We start from the raw sequence: 13,943 nt of genomic DNA, 5'->3' as shown, positions 1-13,943 counted from the left end.
CACTTCTACTGGAAGCAGGGAGGTTCAAAAGGAACTGCTGCCAACAGGACAACAAAGCTCGTGATTTTAACCTTTGCCCTGTAGTCTGTAAGTCAAAGATCAAAGTTACTTAGTTCCAAAGTTGTTTGCATGCAGCCACTCAACACAGCACATGCTTTCAAGGAATTTCTTTGTAAGTACAATTATAATGTGCAAAACAAAGCAGTCACCTATTTTCATGTTGATTGAAGGTTAAAACCATAGGTCACTCTCAGTTTCAGTTTCCTGGGGTTTGTTTTTGCTCTGTCAGATAGTAAAAATCATGCTTTGCAGAGGAAAGTATGTAATAAATAAATTTGGAAGGAAGTTTAATTGGTAGTTCCTGGGATTAACAGTACAAGTGTGAATATGAGAGTACTTACACAGTGCACAAACTTGGTGCGATTTTGTGGCTGTGCAAAAAGGGAAGGTTATTCTTACTTTCAGCTACAGTGGGAAAGGCTGTGTTTCCACAGCAAAGGTTCCAAGGTACTATGCAGAAAAACGTTGCGTTAGCTATTTGCTAATCTTTTGTACTGGTGAAACTTTTTGTGAATTTTTTTTAAGTGGTGACTTAAGGCATGCCATGCACTGCTACTTAAGTGCAGAAAAACGTGGTAGGCAATTTTATTCACCCATCACCTTGAAAAGTGGATTGCACATAATGTGTGGTATGACCAGGGAGCACAATGCTGGCAAAGACCCTCAGCTGCTGCCTGTATTTTTACTGCTTGATTATCAGCAGACCTGTGTGGAGCCTGGTGTCTCTTCTAAAGAACAGCAGCTGTAAAAGTGCACCACATCCTTCATGATGACATAGAAAGTGAATGCCTATTGACAAAGCAATGTCCTGAAGGAGGACACAAAACACTGATTTTTTTTTGTCCCTTTGGTGTCAATGAGCAGATTGTGCTCCTCTGTGATGTTAATCTAATTTGAGAAAACAGATTGTTCAAAACATCTTGTCATTGCTTATATTGCTGTAAGCATAAATGCCTTATATTCTCAGAATGCAAGTTTCAAGAACCTTGATTTGTGTGTTTAAAATTGTGTAGGATTTGCAATAAAGTGCACAAACAGTTGTTTTGCACTTGTTCCCATGCCAGAGGGACTGGAAAAAAAGAATTAAAATGTATTGTCCAAATCCTAAATCTGGACAATGACTTCCACTAAGAAGCTGAATACAAATTTAAAAATAGTGGTTTTTTTCCTATGCTTTTGTTTCCAAAAAATAATTTACCAAAGATTTTCTTGTGGTAAAGAGCAGAATGTGTTTTATCCTTCAGAGAAATAAAAAACTAACTAGCTTCTAATATATTTCTGCTTTGCTTCACAAATTGCTAATAGAGCTTTCATTTATTATTAAGTATTTTATTGTTCACAGTGTCTGTTCACTAGATCTGATTCTTTGCAAAGTTTTAAAATTTTTGCCCATACCACCCACTCATTAAATGTAGCATACACATTCCTAGTGTATGCTGGACTGGAATAAAAAGTGCTCAAATACCAAAAGAAGCTCTGGTATTTCTGGCCACAAGTTCAACTATGAAGTCTATGAAATCTTGCAGGGAAACTTATTCCAGCTAAATTTCCAGCCCAGTTTTGCATACTCAACAGATGTGGATGGTTCAAATAAGCATCTGGGCTTTTGATGTTTGCATAAAACTTAATACTGGCTTTCTGAGGTTCCCCAGATCCAGAGACCTCCCTGCATCTCTTGGCAAATTTGGACCCAAATCTGAACCAACATTTGTAACTGACCAGTATCAGCTGTCTGAACCAAAACTGTGGGCAGAAAGCACCTCTGCCATAAAATCTTTTCAGGGTGTTCCAGTCTGGAGGCAAGGCTGGCACTTCGGCTACATCTCTGGTTGATATCAGGGGCCAATGCTTCAGCTGGGGCAGATGACCATTACACCATTGACTTCCTAGAATTTCTGGATTGCTTTGAAGTGAATTTATTGCTCACTGAACAAAAGTATCCCCACAAACCAATTTGGGGAAGAAAAAAAAAAAAAGTTGTATCATCAGGCTCTGGATTCAATTAATTTGTAAGAGTTGAGAAAAGCCCTTTTCTTTTTTAAACCAGACATTTATTTTTAACAAGGGATGAAATCATTGGAGAACAAAAACTGAGACATCTGTTGTTTTATATCTGTTTATTGTAAGTGCTTAAATGTGAGTTTGGTTTCACACAGTTTTGACATTGTTGCTTCATTAATAATGATTACGTAATTGCAACCACAAAACAAGCTGTAAGGCTGTAACATTTTCATTACTTATTAGCAAAGAACTCAAAACAAAAGACAGGATCAGCAAGGAGGTAGCAAAGATTTTCATGTTGAAAGTGGCTCATATATAGAATTTCATAGCAGCTGTGTTCCGGATCAAGCTGGGGAAAAAAATTGATAGCCATTTCTGTTACGGAATGTGGTTAAATGAAAAAAAAATCAAAACATTTTTGAAGAACAAGTTTAGTTCAGTGAAATTTTGCATTAAAAAAAGGCAAAAGGAACTATTTCACCCTCAGTGCTGATGTTTGATAAAGTTGACATATGTCACGCTGATCAAGTAAAAATACGTTTCTGATATTTTCTGTCATTTTCATTAATTTTTTTCACTTTATACATTTATACAAATAGTAAGTCTAATCTACTCTTTCTAATTAAGCTGAAATTTAAAGCCAAGCACTTAGCTCATTTAAATAATTGTGGAATTTTACATTTGGATTACAACACGTCTATGCCTATTTTTAATTTTTAAAATGCTACATAAAAATGAAATTTTACTTTTCTGAAAGTTAAAATTTTAAATTAGAATTTTTAAAAAACTTTCAGATTTTTTCATAAGTGGAAATTCAAGTTAGTTACTGGCTGCCACCAAATAACCTAGGCTTCACAGGCTGATAGGAATAGGCCATTTTCTTTTGTAAATTTCCCAGACAAGAAGATTAGGCATGTGGTAAAGACCAACTACTGTGGCATCAAGCAACACAGTTGTAAATATGGAAAGTCAATATCTGGCAAGTGATATGTCATATCCATGCAGGTAGCAGAGACCACTTCCCAAAGCAGTAACAGACCACAGTGCACGGAATCGCAACCACAGCTCTATGTTTACATATGTGATGAACCTGTTCTGGTTTTTGCTTAGTATTTACACAGATACATACATTTTTCACTCTGTAGGAGCTGTGCCAGTGTGGACATTTGCTGTGGTGCTCTGTACCAAAGTAGCAGCCACACATCTTTTCCCCATGTGTTTTGCAGGTTCGAGGATGCTCAGGTCTCTGCTCTACTGGCACTCCTGAAGTTGCCACCCCAAACTGACAATACACTGGTCACATAAGCTTTCCTAAGCAGCAGTAAGCCCATGAGAAATAGAAATGAGCCGCGTTCAGCACATCTGTAATTGCGAACACAAAGTTTAAACCAAATGAAAGCCAAGATGCTGTGATGTTTTATCATCAGAACTTTGCAGGCTCAGATGGAAGGACTAGGGAGGATTGGCAGGCATTTGGAAACAGAGCTGTAATAGAGAGAAACAGGGAGTCTTAAAACTGAGGACGGAGAGCAATTGACTCTGCTAATGGAAACACATGCAGTATTAAATGAAAGTGTTCCACACCTACTTCATAAGGTGGCACTTGGGAGCCCATTCTCTGCGTCCTGTAGTGTGTGTTTCTAGCACAGCATGAGAGGAAAATCAGCCACGTGATTCCAGGTCTGGTTAATGGGAGCTGTGCTCCTAATCCATGGTGTGCAGTGTAAAATATTTACCTATGCCTTCCTAGTGAGGCTACTTATGTAATTTCAAGGGAGGAAGTAGCCAAGGGGAAGCTGCTTTATACCAATTAAATGGAGAAGAAGTGGATGGAGGGCAATTCAATGTATTCATCCTTACAGGGAGATCTGTGTTTAAACATCTCGATGGGACATTTTTTAATGAAGAACGAAACTACACGCCCTGCGTATGTCAGAAAGGGGTAGCTGGGGCCCGCAACACTGAATTTCTCTCTGAGGAAGGAGACTAGTGTGCAGTGTAGCCTCCTGCTGGGTGATATATTTACCTTATCAAGATGCTCACAGAGAATTGTGTAAGCATGTGTATTCATAAATCACTTAACCTCTGGACTATTGATGGGAAAAAGTTACAAGGTTAGAAGGTTTAGAAAACACCTCCAAGTATGTTGAGGCTTTTGTCAAAGTTTATCAGATTCTGTCTGACCCTGTGGAGACTTCTTATTCCTCCTCTTCACCTTGCTTTTAAGCTTTTCTTCACCCTCCTCCCATTCTCCATTTGCTTTTCTCCAGCCCCTTCTTCAATTTACTGCAGTGCCACAGCTCTGCTGCCTCTACACAAACAACTCTTGTGCAGATCTTCAATCTTATTCCTGACTGGAGAAGTCAAATCAGAAGATTGTGTAAGATATCAACAGCTGTGTAATATATCAGTATCTTAAGCCACTTTGACCCCCTTTGCTAAGGTACAATTGAGTATAACCTGGAAGAGTTAACACCCTAAGGACCTAAAAGAAAGTCTAATGTAGGCATTGGGTACATCTGTGCATGCTGCATCAACAGAGACTTTTGGTTACATGGAAGAGAGAGGCTTGGACACCAACTGACTTATCACCTCTGATGATGTTATTGTGTATCCTACATCCACAGAACCGAAGCCTCACAAGAGCATCCCACCTACTATCACACCTGGAAAAACTTTCATGTGGATGTCGTGGATTTAAAAAAAATAAAAAAGGAGCACAGCCATAGGATAAGGAATAGTTATACATTTACTACATTTATTCATTTATCCCAGGTCTCAAAACAGTCCAGACTTGTGCCTGTGCTTTGGTTCACAATTCTGCAATTATTCTGTTTCACTATGCACAGTCCACTGCAGGAAATACATTTTGGATGCAACTCTTTCTCATGCTGGACATCAATGAAACTCCAGCTCAGGCCACAGCTGGACAGCTTTTAGACCCACACTTTGGCATCAGTGGAGTCACTCGGCATTGGCAAGGGCGTAAATGAGATCAGAATCTGGCCTGTGCTGTACCACTGCAATCATACTTGGGAGCTGAGCTAAGATTCACAGGCGAGAATGTGCATGTATCTGCCAAGCCTATCAGCTTGTTGAACCTCGGGTTACATATATTTGCAGATTCCCTACATGAGCAGTAACAGATACAATCGTCTGGTGTACAACAACTGCAAAAGGTAATCATGTACACTGGGCTTTGATGCGTGGTTCCTGCCTTCCGTGAGGTGTGCAGCTATGAAGATATTGGCCCCTTTTGTCTCCAGTGTCCCCTCAGTTTTCCCAGGAAGCAACAATCAGCCAGACCAAGAATGAACTGCTAGATGCTTCCATCCAACTCACTCAAGTAAAACCACTTTATGCAGAGATGGTGAGGAATGACTGCTCAAGCAGATCCTTCCTGCCACACTGCCATACCAGAGAAGGTTACCGGTGTTCCTACAGAGTAAGAGAGGCTATAACTGCTGGCTGGGTGGATAGCAGACAGCTGTGAAGAGGTTAAGGGGAAAGAAGAGTCCACAGCTCCTGGTCCTACCTCTGCATTTGCCAAAATCATCCTTCTCCTGTGACCTGTCCTTGTGCTGACATCCGTAGTGGGTTGCCTAGGGCACTCCCATGGTCTACTCTCTTATGCACACCTTCCTTCTCTTATTTTTAACTCTTTCATTTGCTTTCTGCGTCTCAAAATAAGTGCTTCAGGGAGATAGTACACACCAAGAATTATCATGCACCCTCTTTCACAAGAAAAGATGAATCCTTCTGTGGTGTACCCCTGGCTTGGGAGCAGTATCTGCTACTTCTCCAAAAAGCTGGGAAACCTGAGATTGCTGGATGAACATGCATTTTTGCACATTGCTGTAAAGAGAAGAAACTGAGGAATTTGAGAATGGATTGCCTTCCCAAACCCTTTCCTGAGCTGTAGTTGCCTCCCTCAAGAACTGCAATAGCCCTGAAGAGAACGAAATGGTAAGTCTGGGAAGGTTGCAACATGTAGATGTCCCAGCTTGTTTCTAATCAATTGCTCAATTTAGGACCTTTGACTACTGATGCAACCCAGTCTGTCTTCCACACAAATAGAGACAGTGAAGTGGGGAAAAAAGACAGGCTTCCTTTGGTATTTTAAGTGGAGGATGACTTATCTTCCTAAGGCTTTTTGAAAAATAACACCAAATTATGCAAAAATAAGGCAAAACTGTAAGTGATCCCATGAGATCATGAGCAACACTGAAGATCTTGGAAGATATCTCAAGACTTACAACCAAAAGTCTTCAGCATCTTATAACTCCAGATCATTCTGAAAGGTGAGCAGAGCTATCTTGAAGAAATCCAACAAGGACAGAGCTTACTCCCAATGAAAAGAAAAAGTACTTTTCACATATTCATTACCATAAACTATTTCAGTAGCCAATATTCTACATTCTTATTCTACTCTCATGAGCTCATTCTTGCCAATGCCCAGCTTTAGCCAGCTGCCTTTTAATTGTGCATCTCTTTTAAGCTCCTTGGGCAGCTGAGAAAGAATTTGTTCCCCCTTCCCATCCACTTCCATGCAGCTAGGACTTATAAAGACTTAGCTTGTGACCCTCTCTTTCCATCTGTGGCAGACTGCAGGGCCGTGGAAGATGAGAAGTAATTCAAACTGTAGAACTAATGGTAAACAGCCTGAGGCAGCACCAGGAGTTTCAGAGCTGATGTCTCACTAGGTTTCAGCAAGAAGTGACAATGAGGAAGACTGCAATATCTGTGGAAGTGTATAGAAAAGTCAGGGAAGAAGGCAGGTGGCTGTGTTCAACTCTGGGTTCATCAAGAGTGCTGGGTTCTGCTGGGGATGTGGGCAAGACCCACATTTCTACCCCACCTCCACTGCAGGACTGCAGCAGTTATTCTGATCACAAGGAGCAGTCTCTGCAATGTAGGGACCCACTAGCCCACTTGGAGAAACACACAGACAGCCACACTGGCCTTGTCTATAGTGGCCGCACCAGCATCCTTCTGAGCCACACTCCTGTACAAATTACACTGCTGCCTGGTCCAGGGGTCCCAACAATGCAACACATGGCAAGCCTAAGAAAGGAGTGATTTCAGGGAGTTCATGACATCTGTACCTCTGGTTGATGCCTGCGGATTCCTCTGGGCTGCAGCAAAACCACCTCTACTCCCTATTTGGAAAAAAAAAAAAAAAAAAATTTTCTTTTTGCATTTTTTACTGTTCAGCTATGGTAGAGTGGGAGCCTGGATGACTCCCTTCTCTCCTCAGAAGAGTGATTGCTTCAGCAAATGTTCCTCCGGGCAGAATAGACAATCACTCCCTGTACAACCAAACACAAGATGAACATGGGTGCAGCAAGTAGCCAGTCTTTCCCACCTCACCTCTCTAACATCTTTGTCTTCTGCCTTGCTTTGTGTTCTTATACAGCAACATAAATTCTTTATGCAACAGTCCTACTAGACTTGTGTCCTTGAACTGCTGTCTCTCCCTATAGAAACTAAAAACTTACTCGAAGAGTAGGACATGCACCAGGCATGGGCTCCCTGAGTGCTGTGTGGAAAGGTAGAGAGCAGACAAGAGATAAATGGTAGGAATTAAGACCTTCCCCAAGGGTTTGGAGACCAGAGAGGAGACACATGCTATGAAGTGCAAAAATACTTTATTATTGTCGTATGAAGAAACGTCTTCACATTGTCAAGTGCAAGCGAGCTGAATTGGCTTCTCAGAGAGACACTGCTAGCCAGGAGAAAGCCCTGAAATCCAGCCCACACTTAACAGCTCTCCAGGGACTGCCTGCCCTACTGGGAGACCAAAAAAGCAAGAGAGAACTTTTAAAAGCAGCCCATCCCTTCTCACTGGGAGCTGGCTCAAGTAAGCCACAGTGCAGTCGCAGCACACAAGCTCCCACTCCTTGTTTATTGGGACATCTTCAATTCGGCGTGGGCTCACGAGGGAGCAGAGAGGCAGCTTCCCGCCCCCCTGCCTCTGGTTTTCAGGGGCCAGCTCGGGCTGGGGGCAGGTCTGCGGGCGGACACGGAGGGACAGACCACCCCGGCCTGCGTGGGCCAGCTGGAAACCCTCCGAGTCCACCCAGAGGCAGCATGCCCAGGGGCCCTGCCGGGGATGCGGCCTGGGGCGGATTACTCGGGGAAAGACAGGGAACATAAACACTGCCTTTGTTCTGGTCTGGCCCTCAGAGGCAGGCGAGAAACAAAGAGAATTTCCCCGCAGCAAGCGGAGTGTCTGCAGAAGCGGACTAAACAAAACCGAGGGCTGTGAACCCTCCCTGCTGCACGGGTTTGGGCCACCGGTCTGCGTGCTGGGTCTCTGCCCCTGTGCTGGTGAGAGAGCACAGTCTGCAAGAGGAGACGCACAGCACATCCTGCCGCATGTGGAAAAAAAATTTAAAAAAAAAAAAAAATTTAAAAAATTGAAAAACCTCCCCGGTAGCTACAAGGCTCACAGAAAACCTCTAGCTTTTAACCAGGCTGCGGACTCACCACCGACTTTGCTGTCGTCACCCTCCCCTCATAGGCCAACCACCAGAGCATGTTGCGGTTCACCCGCCGCCGGTGCTGGGGTACTCTGGGTGAGATCGGACCCCGTGCACAGTTGTGCACACACACGCTGCGCAGGGAGCTGCCTGGATGCTCTTGTTTCCTGATGCCCTGCAGGCATCACTTGCAAAGGTGCCTGGAAGCTGTGCAGGGGCGGCTGGCAGTGGCAGATGGTCACAGGAGGGAGCTCTGGCTGTCTGGTCCATCCTGCTAAGGACTCAGGTTGGAGACACCTCTGCAGCCTTGTGAACGACACTCCTGCTGAAGGGCCTCAAACTGGCAATCGCTGCTGCTCCTCGACATATTCTTCTGGTGGCACTTCCTTCTCTCTGTGGTATCTCACTGCCCTGGGTGAAACGCCTCAAGGGCCTCTCACTGGTGGGCAGAAAGCCCTGCAGACCCCCAGTAAGATGGCAGTATCCTCTTGCTTGCCCATATGCACCCAGCGAGAGTTGGTGAGGCCTGCCCTGGGGAACAGCAAAGGCTCCATGGGCATGGTGAAGAGGACACAGAAGGGGCTACAGGCTTCTTGGGCTGGATGCTGTGTTCACTCTGTGAGACGAAGCGCGAGGCTTTTCTAGACATAGCTGCAGGGCAGATGCATCTGCTAGTCTAGTCTGAGCCCCACACATGGCCAGCAAATGCTATTCCCAGGCAGGCTTGAATGCCTTCCTTCTCTTATCTGCAAAATCGTGGTGACACAGAGGAGGTGGATAGCGATCAATTGCTCGCTCTTTCTTACCATAAGAACTAGGGAGTGGCAAATAGGGTTAGTGGGAGGTATGTTCAAAACAAAAAAAGTTGTTCACACGAAGAGTACAAAGACTTCTTATGGAGCAGTACCACATCTGGGGAATTCTGTGATGTTCTGAGCTTTTGGGGTGAAGGATGGCTGCTCCTTACAAGCTTCAGGGATTTCTTCTAAAGAAAAGCAGCAAACTAGACCAAGTCTGCTGATCCATTATTGCCACATGGATCTAACTGGAGTAACTTAGACATTTTATTCTTTACCTACAGGCCTGTAGAATAATTGGCTAATTCACAGCTCTGCTTCCTGCAGGAAAGAAAATAAGGTCTGACAGGCACACAAGTGTCACCCCCACTTAACCTATACTCTTTTAGCAAAAAAACAGCAGGTACATGAGTGGCTCTAAACAGTATATTGCAGGAAAATGTAAGCAAGTTATTTATCAGCTATCAGCACAGCCACTTTAGACTTCTCAGTCATCTCTTCTAGCTCAGCCTCATCGTATAGCCCTCCACAAAAGAGTTATTACAAAAGTGTGGCTGAGCTAGCTTTCAGCTCAGCTGTGAAGAAATTATTCGAGCGACATATTGTTACTGCTTTGTTGTTGATGTCCGACTGGATTCTCATGCTGGCAGGCACAGGAGTTTTCTTCCCCCACTGTGAATGAATGTCCTTATATGTCAAAGAGTGGGCAACTGATTTGCTGCAAGTTCTGAATTAAAACAGGAAAGAAAGAGAAAGAGAAAGAAAGAGAAAGAGGGAGGGAGGGAGGGAAAGAAGGAAGGAAAGAAGGAAGGAAGGAAGGAAGGAAGGAAGGAAGGAAGGAAGGAAGGAAGGGAGGAAGGAAGGGAGGGAGGGAGGAAGGAAGGGAGGGAGGGAGGGAGGAAGGAAGGAAGGAAGGAAGGAAGGAAGGAAGGAAGGAAGGAAGGAAGGAAGGAAGGAAGGAAGGAAGGAAGGGAGGAAGGGAGGAAGGGAGGGAGGGAGGAGGGAAGGGAGGAAGGAAGAGAGAGAGGAAGGGAGGAAGGAAGGGAGGAAAGAAGGAAGGAAGGAAAGGGGGAAGGAAGGGAGGAAGGAAGGAAGGGAGGAAGGGAGGAAGGGAGGAAGGGAGGAAGGAAGGGAGGGAGGAAGGAAGGGAGGAAGGGAGGAAGGGAGGAAGGAAGGGAGGGAGGGAGGGAGGAAGGAAGGAAGGAAGGAAGGAAGGAAGGAAGGAAGGAAGGAAGGAAGGAAGGAAGGAAGGAAGGAAGGAAGGAAGGAAGGAAGGAAGGAAGGAAGGAAGGAAGGAAGGAAGGGAGGAAGGGAGGAAGGGAGGGAGGGAGGAGGGAAGGGAGGAAGGAAGAGAGAGAGGAAGGGAGGAAGGAAGGGAGGAAAGAAGGAAGGAAGGAAAGGGGGAAGGAAGGAAGGAAGGAAGGAAGGGAGGAAGGGAGGAAGGAAGGGAGGAAGGGAGGAAGGAAGGGAGGGAGGAAGGAAGGGAGGAAGGGAGGAAGGGAGGAAGGAAGGGAGGGAGGAAGGAAGGGAGGAAGGGAGGGAGGGAGGAGGGAAGGGAGGAAGGGAGGAAGGAAGGAGGAAGGAAGGAAGGAAGGAAGGAAGGAAGGGGGAAGGAAGGAAGGAAGGGAGGAAGGAAGGAAGGGAGGAAGGAAGGTAGGGAGGGAGGAGGGAAGGGAGGAAGGGAGGAAGGAAGAGAGAGAGGAAGGGAGGAAGGAAGGGAGGAAGAGAGAGAGGAAGGGAGGAAAGAAGGAAGGAAGGAAGGGAGGAAAGAAGCAAGGAAGGAAGGAAGGAAGGAAGGAAGGGGGGAAGGAAGGGAGGAAGGAAGGGAGGAAGGAAGGAAGGAAGGGAGGGAGGGAGGAGGGAAGGGAGGAAGGGAGGAAGGAAGAGCGAGAGGAAGGGAGGAAGGAAGGGAGGAAGGAAGGAAGAGAGAGAGGAAGGGAGGAAAGAAGGAAGGAAGGAAGGAAGGAAGGAAGGAAGGAAGGAAGGAAGGAAGGGGGGAAGGAAGGAAGGGGGGAAGGAAGGAAGGGGGGAAGGAAGGGAGGAAGGAAGGAAGGGAGGGAGGAAGGAAGGAAGGGAGGAAGGAAGGAAGGGAGGAAGGAAGGAAGGAAGGAAGGAAGGAAGGGAGGAAGGAAGGAAGGAAGGAAGGAAGGAGGGAAGGGAGGGAGGAAGGAAAAAGAGATGAAGGAAGATGTTGAAGGAAGGAAAAAGAAAGAAAAGTAATGAAGAATAGAAGAATAAAATTAAGGAAAGCAGGAAAGAAGCGGGGAAGGAAAAGGAAGAGAAAGAGAGCAGGAGAAATGCCAGAGTTCTTCTAGCCTCCCTGTGAGGTCCAGAAGGTTTCATTACCAGTGAAAATTTAACTAACAAACATCTGACCTGAATCAGCTTATGAAGTTATTTGGTACTTTCTTCACTTTAAAAATAAATCCTCCAGTCCCAGTTGGATAAGCTTGCATGGCAAGGGAGATTTAATCCATACCAAGATTTTGGTCAGATATTTTCAAACACTGGCATAAATTTTTAATTTGGACTTTGATATCCAAACAGGCCCAGCTGTAGTTCTCCTGGGGATCCTTCCAGAGGCCTAGACTTTGAACAGGCTCCGCAGCAAACAGCAGAGACTACTGAAAATTCTGACAGCTGGTGCTGAACTACACAGCACTACAATAAACTGGAAATCAACACATCCTCCCACTTGGAGGGACTGTTTAGAAAGAGTTTCTCGAAGGAGAACAAATGGAAATGTACATAGAGGCAGGAAATGCTGGTGCATTTGTGTCTCCATCTGGGAAATATTCTGGGAATGTTCTCAGTAACACAGGATTAACACCTCGAAATGAGAAAAGCAAATAAACATGACTGGCTATGGTTTCATTATTTGCTTCATTCTGTTTTGATTTCCTCTTCTCATTGCATGTACTATGTACACATTTCTTCTAGATGTGGCCCTAGATAACCATATGTTAACTCTTTGGATGCTGACCAATAAAACCATCTAAACATGGATCTTTTTTTTCCTATAGCAAGCCTAAATCTTCTTCGATCTTCTGAGATGTCACTTCACTGCAGGTTGTGGCCAGCTGCTTCTTTGTGAGAGCGGCAAGTCAAGAACTTGCAACATCTTAAAGACATTTTCCCACTGCTTGAGGTCCAATACCCATTAGAAGTGTCAGGCTTTGATATGCTAATATCTGATCTTACAAGCACAAATTAATGCTGCAGACACAACTCCTTGTACAGTCATTATAGTAAGTTCAGCACAACCTTGCTGATCTTAAAGTTTCTCTGGAAAACTGCACTTTGTATAAACAGAGAGATCAATGTCATTACACCTTGGTTAATTAAGAATGTTTTAATCACCTGGGCTTGAAACAGGAAAGTTCAACCATGCTATGACAGCCCAAAATTGAGCTGATGTGGGTTAGGTGTTTGCTCATCATTCTCTGACACCACACAGTCTCTGACACCTTTAGAAGATGGCAGATTCATCTTGCTTTCTCAAGGTTCTAATGGACTGAAATCCTTTGGATTGGTTATCATGTTTCATAAAAGATTCCTTAACTTTTTCCCTCCAAAATAAAAACGTTTTCCTAATGGTGAACTTATAATGCACCATGGAAACATCACGTGTTACTTTGAATACAGAAAGACATATTGTAGGGCAGAATGGAAATATATTAGAAAAATTACGTCAGAAGAATATCCACTGTGGTTTTCTTTTCTGTTGTGCCTGGCTTTAACCAACCATTACATGTGTTGCGTTTCCTGAGCACCAAATTCACTAAAAAAAAGAAAGTGTAATAAGAGATGTCAGCTACCAAAAAAAAAAAAATTTTACAAAGAGCAATGTCATGGGGAAAAACATTTTGTTTTTAAAGACTCTGGAAATAACAAAAGGTGCCAGACTGAAATCTCTGGAAAATGAAGTTCTTGTTGCCACTGATTAATGACACTGCAATGGCAGGCTACTTCAATAATTATTAGCTTGAACTAATCTGAAATGATAAAAGCCTTCCCTGCCTATGACCAAGTCCACAGATGGTATAGGTCATTGATTGCCTGTTTTTGTGGTACCTGAGTTGGAAAACTGGGCAGCTTCAAAATAATCTAAACCACTTGAGTTTAATTGCTGCTTATTAAGCTCAGCAACCATATTTCACTGAAAAGCTTGATTTTCTCATGAATCTATGGGGAAGTGAAAAAATGTCAGGTCTGCACAATACAGGAAAATCCCATGAAACAAGACAAAGTTTTTCAAAATCTTATACTGTGGAGTGGGTCAAGAAACCACTGTAAATGGAAATCAGGCTCTGCGAAGTAGCTGACTTTATGCAAAGCAGGCAAGTGTAGTCAAAACACTTACAGCAATCAATTGAAGTTGTTGGGTAAAGTTTTTTCCATGTCCCATAAATTATTGAACAGTTAATTTCGTCTTTGTGCCTGCAAGACATTCTAGCTTTAGGATGACAGCTTTATCCATTAAAGGGAGTGTGGTGACAGCAGTACAGAGAGTGCTGAGAACGCAGGGAGTGAAGGCCCATTCTCAGCTGCATTACCACTGAGAAATACTGGGACACATCAACATCTTAATCAATATGCGAGA

This window comes from Caloenas nicobarica, chromosome Z, assembly GCF_036013445.1.
Source record: "Caloenas nicobarica isolate bCalNic1 chromosome Z, bCalNic1.hap1, whole genome shotgun sequence".
Classification (NCBI taxonomy): domain Eukaryota; kingdom Metazoa; phylum Chordata; class Aves; order Columbiformes; family Columbidae; genus Caloenas; species Caloenas nicobarica.
The sequence above is the reverse complement of the archived record's forward strand: the minus strand, read 5'-3'. Positions refer to the sequence as shown.